Here is a 16,295-nt window from a genome sequence, read left to right as displayed (position 1 = left end):
TAGTTCGTTGTGGAGTTACGGGCAACAGGAAACATGACGCCAACTGCAAGATCAGCAAAACGAAGACGTTTCGTGTTCCGACGTAGATTCTAACGAAAAACTGTTCAGCATGCAGCAAATGCACAATAATATTTGCAAAAACATAGCTTAATTTTTTTTTGTAAAGAGGATATTTTTCGAGAGCAGAACTTCTGATGTAAGTCCACTAAAATTGAAAGTTTATTGTTTAATCACAGAAAAGTTATGACTTAATTTAGGATATTGAATTTCACATACTAAAATGAAGGATAGGTCATAATAAATACTCCTTATGCTTTCTGTACCCCCAAGACCATTCGATAACATTGTTTTAATAGCTAGCTTTTAGTATTTGTACTGCGGTAGATGTCTTACAGACCGTGCTCATACATTTTTGCGAGTCAAGTCCCTTATGCACCTGAGGGTTAAAGGATTGCGACGGTAGATCGCTTGACTGCCTTCTTTTGCGGAAACAGTCACTGGACTTGTATACTGCGCTTTGTTTATACTACGAACAAAGAGCGAACGATAAAGATTCTTACAGCACGATTCCACCGAACTGAGGAAACTCGAGCTTATCAAAATAAGCCGCACGAAATGCTGGAAGAATGTGTCATATCGCGCTGCTACATAAGAAGTCTTCATCTACATCTACATGGATACTCTGCAAATAACATTTAAGTGCCTGGCAGAGCGTTCATCGAACCACCTTCACAATTCTCTATCATTCCAATCTCGTATAGCTCGTGGAAAGAACGAACACCTATATCTTTTCGTACAAGCTCTGATTTCCCTTATTTTATCGTGGTGATCGTTTCTCCCTACGCAGGTCAGTGTCAACAAAATATTTTTGCATTCAGAGGAGATAGTTGCTGATTGGAATGTCGTGAGAAGATTCCGTCGCAACGAAAAACGCCTTTCTTTCAGTGACTTCCAGTCTAAATCCTGTAACATTTCTGTGACACTCTCTCCCGTATTTCGCGATAATACAAAACGTGCTGCCTTTTGATGTACTCCGTCAGTCCTATCTGGTAAGGATCCCACACATTGTAGCAGCATTCCAAAAGAGGATGGACAAGTTTAGTGTAGGCAGTCTCCTTAGTAGGTTTGTTACATTTTTTAAGTGTCCTGCCAATAAAAAGTAGTCTTTGGTTAGCCTTCCCCGCAACATTTTCTGTGTGTTCCTTCCAATTTAAGTTGTTCGTAATTGTAATACCTAGGTATTTAGTTGAATTTACGGCTTTTAGATTAGACTGAGAAGGACCAGCAAATCCAAGAAGTCCCGAGTGGTCCTGAGACAAACCGAGACTAGGACCCCACGCAGGCAGCACATTGTACGTCGCGGCCGATCACGGTATAGATATCCCCCATTCGGCTAGGTATCGCTCTCGAAGAAACTACGAAGACAATATTAGGCTAGCTACTGCATACATGGAGCCATTTAAACAGCCATTTTTCCCGCACTCCGTAAGCGATTTGGAACGGGAAGAACACCTAAAGTGTGGTACCGTGCTGCGTACCGCCTATGTAGTATCACGCTGAGTACCGTCTGCCTTGCACTTCAGTGGTTTCCGGACGCAACACACACACACACACACACACACACACACACACACACACCAAAACATTCCTGCTGTCTGGCACAGCCACCCTCGCGACCCGCGCTGGCGAGGACGCGGAGATGTAGGTCAGTCTGGCACCGGCCAAGAGCCACGGAAGACCTTACTGGCGCAGAACGGACGCCTGGGAGCAGGCAGGCCACGTTGACGCGAGGACCACGGCGACAACGCATAGGGACGGATCCTCGGAGGTGTGCGCGTCCCGTCCTTTTTTTGTTGCCGCACGACTGTTTCGTTTGTCGTATTAGCGTTTTCACGGCCGATGACGCAGGTCGCGAGTCGACCAATAGGAGGCCGTCGAGCCGCCGCGGCCTGGACTGGAGGGGAAAAACCCGCGCTAGGTTAAAACAGTTGGCGCGGCTAGGTCTAGTCTTCATTTATGCAAAACCTCGCATCGCCGAGGCTGGCATTGTCGCGGAGAACAACGTATTCGGTCGTGCGAGTGTGTTTCTGTTCATTCCTCCTCTCGTCGTCGAGAAGAGTGGGTGTGGTGACGTAACAGGTGCTCACGCTCCGCCAGTTTTTCCCAGCGCGACCGACTCGACGCGTCTTCTCGCAGGAGCTTGTGTCAGCGTAGCAGGTGAGTACTGCTGGCATTTTCGTGTGCTACGACTTCCTTGCCGTGGACAGTGAGCGCGCGTGAACGCGGAAGTTGTTGCCGGCAGATGTTGCACATCTACTTCGCCTCGCAATTCTACAGACAAATTGTGTTCATCGTAAGCCATAAATTGTGACAAAGCGAGGGAAAACGTGAAAACTTTACGAAACAGCTTGATCGCCGCTGTAACATTAAGTGAAGACAAGATTATTAGATGTGTAAATGATGTGTGTGAAACAGTATAATGTCAGTAACTGCTCTTTAGTGGACTGGACGATCTTACACAAGACGTACGTAACAGCGACTGTCATGACGCCGACAGATTAACCTTTTGTAGTATTCTTGGGTGAAACACATTGTTGTCTACTGAAACAGTGCCAGTATTCTGACAGTGATGTGTAATGCACGGAAACATTGTGTCCACTGGAGAATCTCACATCTCAATACAAAGTGATAGTGCAAACATATGCAAAGTGATTGTGCAAACATAGGAAACACTATGGACCAAACAATAATTTCGGATCTGTTGTATAAATGACGTTGCGGAAACATCTTGAGACCACTCAGAAAACAGGCCATTCTGAAGAGAAAATATTAAATGACCGTATTAGTTATGCTCAGTGACTTTCGAGCTATTTGAAAATGTCATAAACAGGGACGATGAAGGTCGTGCTAAACCCGTTTACCGCCTTGGTCGCAGGATCACTGGGAATGCGTTTTAAATGGGTCGTAACTGTGTGATCAGCATGTATCCACACAAAGTTTGATTTCGTAGTGATACTGATGACACCTGAGACATGAAAATTCAAGGACTTCTTCTAGGACAGCGTAGCCCAACTCCAAATCGTAAATGAAATACTTGGCAAATATAGCTTGTTGCCAGTTCCGTTCCTAAGCTGTGCACGTAACTTTGAACACCAGTTTCAATGCATATAGCGGTCTGGTGATGCTCTATCGCTACTCGTTATTGGTACCAACATACGTCTTTGAAGTCCGAACAAGCAGTTAAAGTTCGTGAAAGAATGTACTCCTTTGGTTCCATGTTTTTGCCTTGATACATCGATTTTAAAAAGAAGGACAGTTGGTGTTTAACGTGCCGTCGACAATGAGGTCATTAGAGATTGGTTTCAATTTGAACATGAAACTATAATGAAACGCAGAATAAATAATCTATCGAGGAACTTCAGATTACCAACATGGTAATTGCTATGCGTTTCATGGAACTGTATCTCGGAAATCATTCAGAATGAATGTTCATTTATATGCTGTTTCGCCTTCAGAATTTGCACAGGAGCCTCTCTTAATGTGTACGCTTTTTCTTCTTTAACACTCCCTGTACTCTAAAATGAATGTAAGGATTCGAAGACGGTAACATATCGTCCAAATAAAAGAGAAGTGTCCGTTTCCTTTCAAATATTTGTCATGATCTCTAAAGCTGAGGAAAGCCACGTCTTTGATGGCCAAGTGATTTCGCAGTCCTCATTAATTTCACTTCTAATTCATTCCTGTCTAAATTTCTCTAGCACAGTCGTCTTAAATTTGGGAATACAAGTGGCATAAGCGGTACATATTTCATAGTGTAGGCAGCGTGGATATAGTGGCATTCTGACAAGTCATTAATAAGGAAAAACCTCACTAAACACGAGAAATATGTCTTTCTTTTACTTCTTCTAGTTGTGTACTGGATAGTAGCGTACTTGTTAAGTTTTATTATTGCAGATATCCATTTTATTTAACTTTTATAAATGCGAAAATATGTGTTCCACTTCTTTAAAAACGATGAACGTCTTTTGACAAGTTTGGAATAAATCCATCCAAAAAATTTTAATGAAGTTCTTCCTGTAAATTCTTGGTATTTTTTCATTATCTCGTACTCTACCTTCACAATATGACTAAGTATAGTAGATTAGTAGATCTCATCTTCATGGTCTCTTCAGTCCAGTCGTTCACGTTACATTTCTCAAGTTTTATTTACTGCATTATCATCTTTTTCTTATTTTGAAATTTGCTCTGATTATATCTTCAATACATTTTATACAATATGATGAGTTTATGAACGTTTAAAATTTACATTCATAGATTGTGAAGCTTTGTGTCTATACTGTTTCGCGATATTCGTACAGTGTTCATGTAAATACTCCCTTATTTGCTTGTATCTGTTTTACACATTGATACTAAATAGAAATCCATTGGAACCTCATTTCCTGTTGGATTCCTCCAGATTTTGTCTGATATTTCTTTCCTTGAGATATAGAATAATCTGAAAATCTACAAAGCAAATCAATCTGCCACTTACATGTCTGCATGCACGGTGTACAGGAAGCAGTGACGAATAATTGTGGATCAGGTTGTTCAAAACGGGTCGATTTAGCAACTGGCTCAGATCGAGTCCCACACGAAGCAAATAAGTAAATCTGTCGAAATAAATGTTACTTCCTGAGTTAATTCGAAGAATCTGACCCCCAACTATTCATCACTGCTTTCTATACACCCTGCATTCAGACGTATAAGTAGCAGTTTAGCTGCATGTGAACCTTGACTACTATGTAATGGCGATCCTCCACATTTCACCGTCCTCGGTCTAGCACACATTCATACACCTTACACTCATTGGTAGATACGTACATGTGGACCAGTTCGTTGACCCACTAATCACTTGAGTTAATCTCATTTATCTTTTTCCTCGTGGCCTATGCCAAGTCTGATATTTACGCACCATCTACAAAGAGGTGGCAGTTCTTCTCGTGCGAGTTAATAAGGCAATAACCATAAAACCACGCGTGTTGGAACGTTGTCCGAACAGAATGTATTCCGGCGGCGTGGGGATATTTTGAATTCTTTTGCGAACCATCCGTAAAAAGCAACAAATGACAAAGATATTGACAATATATTTAAACTGACGTATAGTTCCATAAAACAAAAGCAAAGCGTTACTGGATTCGTGTTGACACGCACCTTTATTTTTATATTTACATCCAAAATTCGTTGCCCTTTTTCAGAACACGTCAGGCTAAGTCAAATGCACGCAGCAGGTGATCTCCATTACGACTGCTTCCAACATGGTTAATTGCAAAATGTCGAAGTTGATAGATTTTAGGGTGCAGTTAAAACATGAATTTTTTATTTTACTAGTTGAGCGCGATAAAAGAATAAAATAAAGAACAATTTCTCATACAATTAGTTATCCTCGATAAAACTTTTTTCTTCAAGTATCAGTTAACAATATGGTAGCGTTTTTATTAATAAGTTCAATTATAATTACCACACATAACCTTAAAGTAGGTAATGACCTGCCTGCTAATTACTGATGAAGAGAAATGAAGGAAAATTAGAGTTTATTGTGCCGTAGCGGCTGAGGTCGTTAGAGACGGAGCTAAGGCTCTAACAGGACAGAGGAAAGGAAATCGACCTTGTCGTTATTGGAGGCATGCTGGTATTCGTCGCAAGCGACTTAGGAAAATCTAATTACGGACTGTCGGCCATAGTTTTAATCGAATTCCTCAGAAAAGTAAGTCCTAGTGCTTCATTTAGTTTAGAATCAGTGGTATACAGGGAGCACAGGGATTCTTGCTTTCCTGCTATCGAACGCACAAGGTAAGTCTACAGACAACAAGCTTCATTGCGATTGGATCAGTGCTTTTCTAAACATCTCATTTCCTGTTTTTTACTCCATCGGAACCGTAAAAGTTAGCGTGTTAGACGTAAACAAAAATATGTTACGAAACGCAGGTTGGATAGCCGAGTCCGGTCTCGTGTCATGGGCAACTAGGAATTTCCTTGTGCCGTTTACGTGAGATACTCGCAGTCACAGCAATGTCTAGTCACGAAATCGCTGTTCTAATCGCCAGCGAAGCTTGTTCACATTTCTGCTGACAGTTTATCTAAGTAGGAATGTGGGAATGTTCTTATTCTGAAGGAATCAGTCATTGCAGCCGAAAGATTAAGTCACAAAATTATTGCTCACGTGACCTCCACGGTGTGGTGGTCAGGTGAATAGCTCGCGCCTCTCTCTGATCTACAGATTGCTTCGCTGGCCAAGCGGCTATCAAAGTTTCGAGCCCAGGTTTGCATACTTCTGTTGGTCTTACGTATATCGATATTTCATGTGTCCTATGTGTAAATTGTAAAGGGAGAAGAAAAAAGATTAGTACTTAATGTCCATGTCTACTTTTCATTCTCGACATGGACTTCGAGAGATATATAAAAAAACAAGTTACATATAAGATAATCTGTCATCATAAGCTAACAAAAGTGTGTAGAGGACACTGAAAAGATGGCAGAGATTTTAACGAAGACGTACTTGCTGTATATGCACATCCAAGTCCGCATCTCGTGGTCGTGCGGCAGCGTTCTCGCTTCCCACGCCCGGGTTCCCGGGTTCGATTCCTGGCGGGGACAGGGATTTTCTTTGCCTCGTGATGACTGGGTGTTGTGTGATGTCCTTAAGTTAGTTAGGTTTAAGTAGTTCTAAGTTCTAGGGGACTGATGACCATAGATGTTAAGTCCCATAGTGCTCAGAGCCATTTGAACCATTTTTTTGCACATCCAATACTAACTGAGGGTCTTTTTGCGGTTCAGTAGTTTGCGTGCCACACGATACCGATAGCCGTAATAAATGTGTGTGTATGTATGTATGTATGTATGTGTGTGTGTGTGTGTGTGTGTGTGTGTGTGTGTGTGTGTGTGTGTGTGCGCAGGTGTTTGTTTGTTTGCTTCGTCCTCAGGGTACACAGGCACCATAAATCGATCAGCATATACTTTTCACATATGGGACACTCCATTTGTTTGAAACAAGATGTTTTGTTTCACATCGCTGCACAATTTCGATAGCTCAGACACTCAGGAGCAGACCAATATGAGTACCTAATACATGTAACAGTAAGATGGGCCCAGTAGCAGTACATAGACAAAGTATCTTTTACATATTTTATGGAACTGTAATACAACGAAATACTTTTAATGGCAATCTGAATATTAATTATATTGCAAAGTAATACACGAAACAAGACACTTCACGAGACTCAGTTTCCACACATCTGCTAAAAATTGAGATTTCTATTTAAAATAAATGGAATGAGTTAAATAAAATTCGGCAAAGGTTTCATCACACAACGTGATTTGAAGTCTACATTTTGTCCCTAAGTTTATCCAACGATTTGTAACTGCCAGGCAAGGTTATCTTCATCTGTGGTAACTCCTTGTGTAAGTAAAATAAGCAAGTGGAAATTTTGTACGGATTCCGCGTAAATCTGTACTCCACAATAAATACAATTTTCAGAAAGTCAGTCTCCAAAATGACTATTCCAAGTAAAATTTTGCGGCTTTTAAATCAATCTTTGAATTCATCAAAAAGCGCGTTTAAATTTCTTAGTTAGCTTGACTGTTTTTGCCGCATTATACTACCATATCTTTTTTCTAAATTTGCAGTGATATTTCTTTCGTTCAGTTTTCTTTTCAAGGCGTTCCGTAACTGTCCCGAAGATTACACGTTTTCTAATAACGTCTTCTGTTGTATTCATTAATACTGAATTGTTTCCTCTGAGCAGTATAGGTTCACTTTTATTGAACTCATTATCATAAATAGTCATTTTATGAGTGTTTCTTAACCATTCCTTAAATATTTGCAATTACATTGCTCCAGAGTCCAGGTTTCATAAGTTCGTCTTCGAGTTTTTTCTGTTCCGGGCAGTTGCAACACTAATGTGTGATTTTGGAATTCCAGCTCGCAGTGCAGTTCCCTTCTGAAGAATCCTTCGTGTTGTTACGGTGCTGACACGGCTCGCGAATGCGACACACAGCTGTGCAGTGAGTTCTGCAGCTGTCGTCACAAACCTCTTCGTCACAAACCTCTTCAGAGACCGCCTGTCACGATCATTCAACGCACTGTTGCGGCCGCGTGGAGACAGCGAGTGATGGTGATGGTTTTTGCTTTCACCATATCCGATACGGTGGCTCTAGAAACAGCAAAAACTTCTGCTTACTTATTTCCGGAAGCACCCACCATACGAACGCCAACAATTCTCCCATGCTGTAATTCACTTACCACGCGCATAATGCGCTCACAACTACACAAAACGCTGTTCTGAGCGCGACTGACTCACGCAACGTGTGTCCGAAATTGTACACGTGCCGTTCGTGGTCAAATACAACACCGTAACCTGCAGGTATAACTACCACCTGCACCTACGTTCAAGCATTTCCTGCAGTTTTTCCGTATTCTCGTCGATCCCCTGATCTGCTGGATGGTCAAAATGAAACTGCCCTCCTGAAAAATGGTTCAAATGGTTCTGAGCACTTTGCGACTTAACTTCTGAGGTCATCAGTCGCCTAGAACTTAGAACTAATTAAACCTAACTAACCTAAGGACATCACACACATCCATGCCCGAGGCAGGATTCGAACCTGCGACCGTAGCGGTCGCTCGGCTCCAGACTGTAGCGCCCAGAACCGCACGGCCGCCCCCCTGAAAGTGCTTTCCCCACAGCCTGGACTAAATATCAAAGACGTCATTAGAAAACTGATCGGAACGAATCCGTACAGCACAAAGTATTGCCCAGTGGAAAGACAGCCTGCTCAAGAGTCCAGGCCAATTCACAAAGCCGCCTAGCTGTGCAAGTAGGCATTACTTGGTCGTTGTTTCACGACAAGCTCGCCCAGACCCGTGGACAAGGGAGGGGAGGGGGGGGAGGAAAGAATATGGTGTAATCAGGTGTTTTTCTTACAAGAAAATTATTCAAAAGTCGCTATTAGGCAGATTTTTAACAGGGTTGGAAATGGAACATTTTTATGACTACTTACAAGTCGCCATTTATCTTCCAAAATATTAAAAATATTCATTACCGCAAGTCTAGCCAGTCGCCCCCCCCCCCCCCCCAAACTATCGTACATAATTTTCTCTTCACAGCCCATACGTGAGCCGTAAGTAGGGAGCTTCACTTTATTTCTAGATACTTCATTCAAATCAGTTTCTTTGTAAGTAAGCTTTCGAATGGAAATTGCCAACTACTCACATGCAACATATTTTTCAGCATTTCCGTGACGATTTTCCGTGTGTCAAACAAAACTGTAACCACTCGTGCTACCCTTCTGTGAATACATTCGATATAATGTTTGGTATGGGTACTAAACATACTTGAGCAATACTCTAAGGTTGAATACGCAAGGTTTCTGCAGACAATCTCCTTTGAAGTTCGACTGGCACTTCGCAGTATCCTGTAAAGAAGCATAATCTGTCACCTGCATTACGCACAATTGAGTTTATGTGATCATTCCTTGTTACTGCCATACAAATTCTTACGCACACACATTTTTATAATTTTAATGGTTTCATTTGTGACTGATTTTCATTGTAGACGTAGGATACTACTTTTCTGTGGCTAGTAAAGTCTCTGCTGACCTCGTTTATAAACTGGCGTTAACCACCTTTTTCTATCGTCCCAAGAAAAAAAAATTGAAGCAGTGGTGGTTGTTCGATTGTTAGTGTAGGAATCTGGACTATTAAGTGAGCGAAGGACAAGCTCGAGTTCAGAATATCTGGCAGCTGCTTAACAGCGGGTCGGCGCTTGCGCAGTAGGTAATGCCAATGCCATCTGTGGCGTCCTTAGCAGAAATTTCCTTGGCCTCTGGGCATGTCATGTAGGCGCAGTTAATTAGCCACCTTGGCCACCAACTTTTTTCACCTCCGCAGTTGTTTATGCCGAGACTGGAGAGGAGGTAGTGTGTAAAAACGATCTGGCGGCTCCAAACGGTACTTCGTCACATGCTGCTGCTGCTGCTGCTGCTGCTGCTAGAGCTGACACACCTCACAGTGCTGGAGCCAGGCGCTGTGGCCCGCAGGCTCTCATACGGGGGAAATGCGTGTCTAATTCTCGGCTCTCACTGCCGATCTGGGAGCCTCGCAACATCTCTAAACTACGAGGAAGAGACGAAAGTTTCATGGACCTTTAATATATTTTGTATGGGATCTAAAATTTAAAAACCTCTCTCACACCGGCCTGATTTAGCTTCACTGATCAGGATAGTAAAAACATGCGTATATTAATGGAATTTTCGTTGACAAAACAGGCTTATCACATTCACACAGTTCAATACTGTTCTATCCTGATTAAATTAAGCTTAACTTAAATTCCATAAGGCAGTGAAGCAATTTCGAAGTCTCGGTGCGACGAAAATTGTCAGTCGATCTCCTGGAAACATTTGTAATAATTATTAACTTTCGGTGATCACATGGGGAAGACCGGAGATCTGCTGGTAAGACCGTGTTAGCCTATTTATTTGAAGTAACTGGATATCTTGAGCATACAAAACGGCAGGTTCGTCCAGTGTAAATCAGACGTTCCCCACTGATCCCGTGCAACACAGCGTAGTAAGCAGACACTGTCAATAATAATAATCCGTTAAATAATACGCGAACACACTTACTTTAGTTTAGTTCATGTATTAAATTCCTTCTCATACAGAATCTCATCAAGATGGCGACTAGCTCAACAATACATACATATACATCCTTCTTTCACGACTAATCGGCAAGAAGTCCCCATTCTTTTTTCTAAGAGAAAACATAGATAGCAGAGAAGCTATTCCATGGAGTAAATGGACGCTCCAAGGAATAATTGGGCTTGAAACTACGTTGCATTGAAATCGGTAAGATAAGAAGAGATATTTCGAGATATGTACTGAGTCATATAATTTATAAAATTTCTGAAAATATCACGGAGAGACCGCTGCAAGAGACATTACAGACCGACAGAGTGACTTCCTTAGCTCATAAACAATAATATCAATTTTACTAACGAATTCATAATGGTTTCACGTGGAATACTTAGTATATATATATATATATATATATATATATATATATATATATATATACGTGCTTCTAAAAGAATGAATCGATTTCAAGTAAACTTTGCAAACGTATCACTTATTACCAAAGAGAGTGCCTGTGTTATTAAGAAGCACGTTCTATAGTCCTCCGGAGATGTATGCATATTCGCCAGTACCAAGCCCTCAGCGTGACCTGAAGCGAATACATTTCCTGTATATCAGTTATTACCTGGAAAGGATCACTGTGGGGATAAAAGTCACCACTCGTTAAGGTGGGAGCAGAGAGGGATGGAGGTGAAAACAGGGTCTCATAGATTGACAGACATAGGTGGGTGGAAGAGATGTACAGATGGAGGGTGGGGCAGAAGTGGACAGAGAGAGCGGGAAGAGGAGATAGAGAAAGAGAGGGGGCAGTTGGAGATGTGTGCAACAAGCGTGACATTCGCGTCTGCCGTTGAGGCCGTGGGTAAAACGCTAGTTGTTATATAAATGGAAAAATATATGAACGCTGGTACAAAAAAGAAAGAAGATGAAACACCCGCAATTACAGGCCAAAGTTATTATTTTACTTCCTTCTCTCACAGGCCTGGCCTGGTGAAACAGTCACACGTGAGTGAGATGATGTTTATGTATATCGTAAGTTTGAGTCCTCTGCTGCTTTTCTTTTTAATTTTGTATGTGTAGCGTAATCTCACGAACTACTGCGGGGGTGTAACTTCCTTGCAGATAAAAAGTGTGTGCGGGACCGGGTCTTGAGCCCGCGACCTTTGCCTTTAGCGGGCATGTGCTCTATCGACTACAGTATCGAAACACGTCTCACAACCGAGGAAACGAATGAGCCCTAGTAAAGTGAACTACACGGCTATAAAATACTCGGGTATTGTGCGAATATGCTTTTGTAGCGGTCCATGGTGAAATTTTCCTACCTTTTCTCATTATGAGTGACACAATTACTCGTAGTTCTAGAAAATTATAGTCTTTCACGGTAATCTTGTTTCTCCAATGTTGTATATCTATAGACTAGAGCTACTTTAATCAAACGTCTTTAGCTACACAGGATTTTCATACCCAAATTTGCTGACGATATAGGGGAATAAGAATTTGTGTGTTTGTTGTAGTAATCTTAATAAACTATCAAATACGTAGATACTTTTTGCCTCCCACGTTGAAGCAACGCATTACAACTCTAAGACATGTGGGTTGCTTGAGTTTTAGTGTTGTATGAAGTCACTGCTGAACTTTTCAAACTAACCTGTGCAACTTTCGTCTAAATTGATTTGGACAAATTACGGCAAACCTAATCCTGGATTTTCGAACGGAGATTTTACCCACCCTCCTGCCGAACATAAATGTGGTTCTGTGTGTAATGCATCACTTCCATCAAGTGACGCTTATAATATATTCGTACGTATAGATTGTTGTTGGAAACAACTGCAAAATACAGACTTTATTAAAGTGTACCTGGCTGTTATGCCGTGGTTGTACAAATTTTTTGTTTAAATCCAAACCTTCGTCTCCATCTGCGAAGGACATCTTCAAAGGAAGTGAATAGCGATCCAGGGTATGCCTCGGGGCTCCGAAAAAGCTACAGCCCCTCTTGAAAATGTCGTCTGCAGACCGGGACGGAACCTTGGAATTAGCAGCCCGGAATATTTTAATCTCCTTCTTTTTATGGTGCCTTCGTCCCGCATCAGCGCTGGGCCAGCGTGGTTGATTAGGGATTTGGCGTGATTAACTTAAGGGGTGGCTGGATGCCGTTCCTATTGCCAACCATCCCCCACCCCTATCCCGGACTGAATATGTGTACCTCGATTGTCTGTGCGTCGTGTTATTTTAATGTGTAAGTGAGAGAAAATTTTATAAATGTTTGTTAATTGTGTAACATAGGAGGAATTTGGGTACCAGCCCGGTATTCAAGTAGTGGGTTGCGGGAAACCGCGGATAGCCCGGAATATTTAAATAAGAATTGGAAACTGTATTTACATGTTGAGCAGACACTCGACAAAATATAAAATAGATTCAGAACTGGAGAGAGGGCACACAGCGAAGTAAACAATTAACTGCGCCTCCAACAGAACGGCTGTCCTCTGGTAAATCTTCGATTACTGGGTAATGGGGACAAGTGTGCGCTCTTAAAAATGGTTCAAATGGCTCTAAGCACTATGGGACTTAACATCTGAGGTCATCAGTTCTGTAGACTTAGAACTACTTAAACCTAACTAACCTAAGGGCATCACACACATACATGCCAGAGGCAGGATTCGAACCTGCGACTGTAGCAGCAGCGCGGTTCCGGACTGAAGCGCCTAGAACCAGCGGTGCACGCTGCAGGCGCCACGCACGCGCTCCCAGCAAGGCCAGGCTGTTCCGTAAGGAAAACCTGAGACCCAGGAAACACCCAGCCACGAGGCCGTACGTGCACATGAATTCATTAGCCTTACATACCCCTGTTACGTCACTCCTTCTCGATTCGTAAGCGTTTAGCTGGAACACCTCGGGAATGTAGACTTATAAAATACAGTACTTAGTCTCTTCTTTGTTGCGGAAAAAAACTTCAGATTTATGCTCCGGGAAGTACATGTAGTAATATTACAGCACGTGCCGCGGCGTAGATACTCTTCCAAAGCCGTTTATCCGGTTACGTGCACAACGTAAACATTGACGTATTCTGTGAACTTAGATGAGAAGGAGCAGGAGTTGCCCTCTTAGACGTTAACATAAATCCTCGATGTTGTTTGTGGACAAATGGAGGCGATATGTCATTTAGTTATTTAGTTGTGTACCCAAAGACACCGCCACATACATATCACACTAGATACCTTATATTTTATACACACACTTTAAATGACAATGCGTGATGTTACATCATGACAGCTGTTCGATATTATGTACCTACCGTGCATACAATAACAACACAGCGGGATTTCAGCCAAACTGGCCGCTTTAATTAATTCCAGAACCATTGAAGGTATCATCATTTCACATTTGTAATATGAACATTCAGCGATGTGGCGGCCAGATACACTACCTGATACCAAGTTTCCGGACGCTCCTACGTAATGCGGAATTCACCACTAGAGGCGGACCCAGCAGAATAAAAGGGGGCGGTGAGTGTTGTGTTGTCAGTAGAGAAGCAGCGACAGTGGGTTGGTCAGGAGAGACTAGAGACTTCGAACTTGGTATACTCACTGGATCTTACCTAATTAAAAATGCATCAGAGATATTTCAACCATTGTAAATTTGTCGTATTTGACTGTTGATGACGTGGTGTAATTCTGCAGTGTAAACGCGAAGATGCACACTGACCGGGTGTAGGGAGTCAAAGAGTCGGGTAAAATCGCTCAGCAGCTCCTTCCACATAAGCCACGCATTTCTGTACTGAATGCTGAGAGACGCTTGAGGTGACGTAAAAAGCTACGCCACAGGACAATGGATGACTGCAAACGAGTGATTCGGACTGACGAATCACGGTGTACCCTCTGGCAATCCGACAGAATGCTATGGGTTTTGAGGGGCCCGAAAATCGCTACCTGCCATAGTGAGTAACGCCGGTAGTAAAATATGGAGGAGGTGGAGTTAAGGTGCGGGGGTGTTCTTCATAGTTAGGTTGTGATCCCCTTATTGCGCTCTGTTGAGCTCTGTATAAAAATGATTCAAATGGCTCTGAGCACTATGGGACTTAACTGCTGAGTTCATCAGTCCCCTGGAACTTAGAAACTTAGAACTACTTAAACCTAACTAACCTAAGGACATCACACAGATCCATGCCCAAGGCAGGATTCGAACCGTAGCGGTCGCGCGGTTCCAGACTCTAGCGTCTAGAACCGCTCGGTCACCTCGGCCGGCGACTACCCAAGTAACGGCAGTAAAATAATAGATTGTCGACGGACGATGATCTAAAATTTATCCATACCAACAGACAAACGCTTCTCTGTCATCGACCGTAAAACGTCGAATATTAATGAATGCAGATTATTCCACGAAGTCTCAGATTAACTGCGTTAGAGCCTCGGAGCTAGGGCCTCTGGATTTCTCACGAGGCTAATGGACTTTAACCTAGGTGACAGTGCCTAGTATTCAAGTCAACTTCTTGTATGGAAATTAATACCATGCGACAGAATAAAATTAATAATCTTTACTTCGTTTTCTAGTCTCTGGGGTCTTACAGCTGTCCCCGTATCCCACATCTCTGTCGCCAAATGTCTCGAACTTATCAATCTTCACCTTCTTCTACTGATCTACATCGCCTCTTTATATACTCCTTAAGCCACACTTTGCGTGTTCTTCCTTTTCTTTTCCTTCCAGGAGATTGCCATGAAAGTGCTGTCATGGTCATTTGCGTTCCTTAACCATCTTCACCGACCTTTTTTTTCTATCCAGAATACCTCATTGATTTACGTACTTTCTCTTATTTCCTCTTTCTTACGCGGTAAAGTCAGGAAATTCTACATGCTCTTCTCAAGAGGTTAATTTCTAAAGCTCTAAGTTTCTTTTCATTTCTGTCTGTGATTTCTCAACACTCACACCTGTAACTTGCGTACTGGATCCGCGATAAATTTATATAATCGCATTTTGACCTTTAAACTCATTTTTGAGCAACAAACTACAGAATTTAATTTTTGAATAGCTACTCTTTCCCACTTCATGCGATATACCAGGTACTTAAACTTCTGACACACTTTAGAATTTGATGTCCGCCAACGTCCAAGTTTCTTCCCCTCTTTTCGTAACGTAGGTATTCCGCCTTCTCAAAATTTATTTTCAAACCTCATTTCTTATATTCTTCCTCAGATTCCTAAGTATCATTTGCTCCTACGAACTGATCTACGTTATATTTCAGAGTTTGAAGAGCGAGTATGTTTACTTGATTACTTACTGCCATGTATATTTGGTGACAGTGATACTTATGTCGCAATAATTTAGTAGTATGTGACACACATTTAGCCATTTGATGTGCAAAACTTTGGAAATTTGTGGTAAGAGCCTATGGGACCAAACTGCTGATGTCATCGGTCCCAAAGCTTACACACTACTTAATCTAACTTAAACTAACTTACGCTAAGGACAGCACACACACCCAGGCCCGAGGGAGGACTCGAACCTCCGACGGGGGCAGCCGCATGAACTGTGACAAGGCGCCTCAGAACGCACGGCTACCCCGCGCGGCATTTCATGTGCATCAGCGTACTAAATTTGTTAGTGCAGTGATGAAAATTGACAAAAGAAGATAGAAG

At 42.2% G+C, this 16,295-nt stretch overlaps 1 protein-coding gene and 1 long non-coding RNA gene across 2 annotated transcripts in view; one reads left to right on the top strand and one right to left on the bottom strand.

The window, feature by feature from the left end:
- The window catches only part of LOC126101101 (uncharacterized), a 341,158-nt gene that overhangs the window by 173,030 nt on the left and 151,833 nt on the right, over window positions 1-16,295 (bottom strand). The window lies entirely within an intron of this gene.
- LOC126101100 (scavenger receptor class B member 1) overlaps window positions 2,009-16,295 on the top strand; it is a 414,784-nt gene continuing 400,497 nt past the window's right edge. Inside the window, exon 1 of the mRNA XM_049911775.1 lies at window positions 2,009-2,217. The gene's annotated coding sequence lies outside the window, so the exon portion shown is untranslated. The remainder of the gene's footprint in view (window positions 2,218-16,295) is intronic.

This window comes from Schistocerca cancellata, chromosome 9 (genome assembly GCF_023864275.1).
Source record: "Schistocerca cancellata isolate TAMUIC-IGC-003103 chromosome 9, iqSchCanc2.1, whole genome shotgun sequence".
Taxonomy (NCBI): Eukaryota; Metazoa; Arthropoda; class Insecta; order Orthoptera; family Acrididae; genus Schistocerca; species Schistocerca cancellata.
The sequence above is the reverse complement of the archived record's forward strand: the minus strand, read 5'-3'. Positions and strand labels throughout refer to the sequence as shown.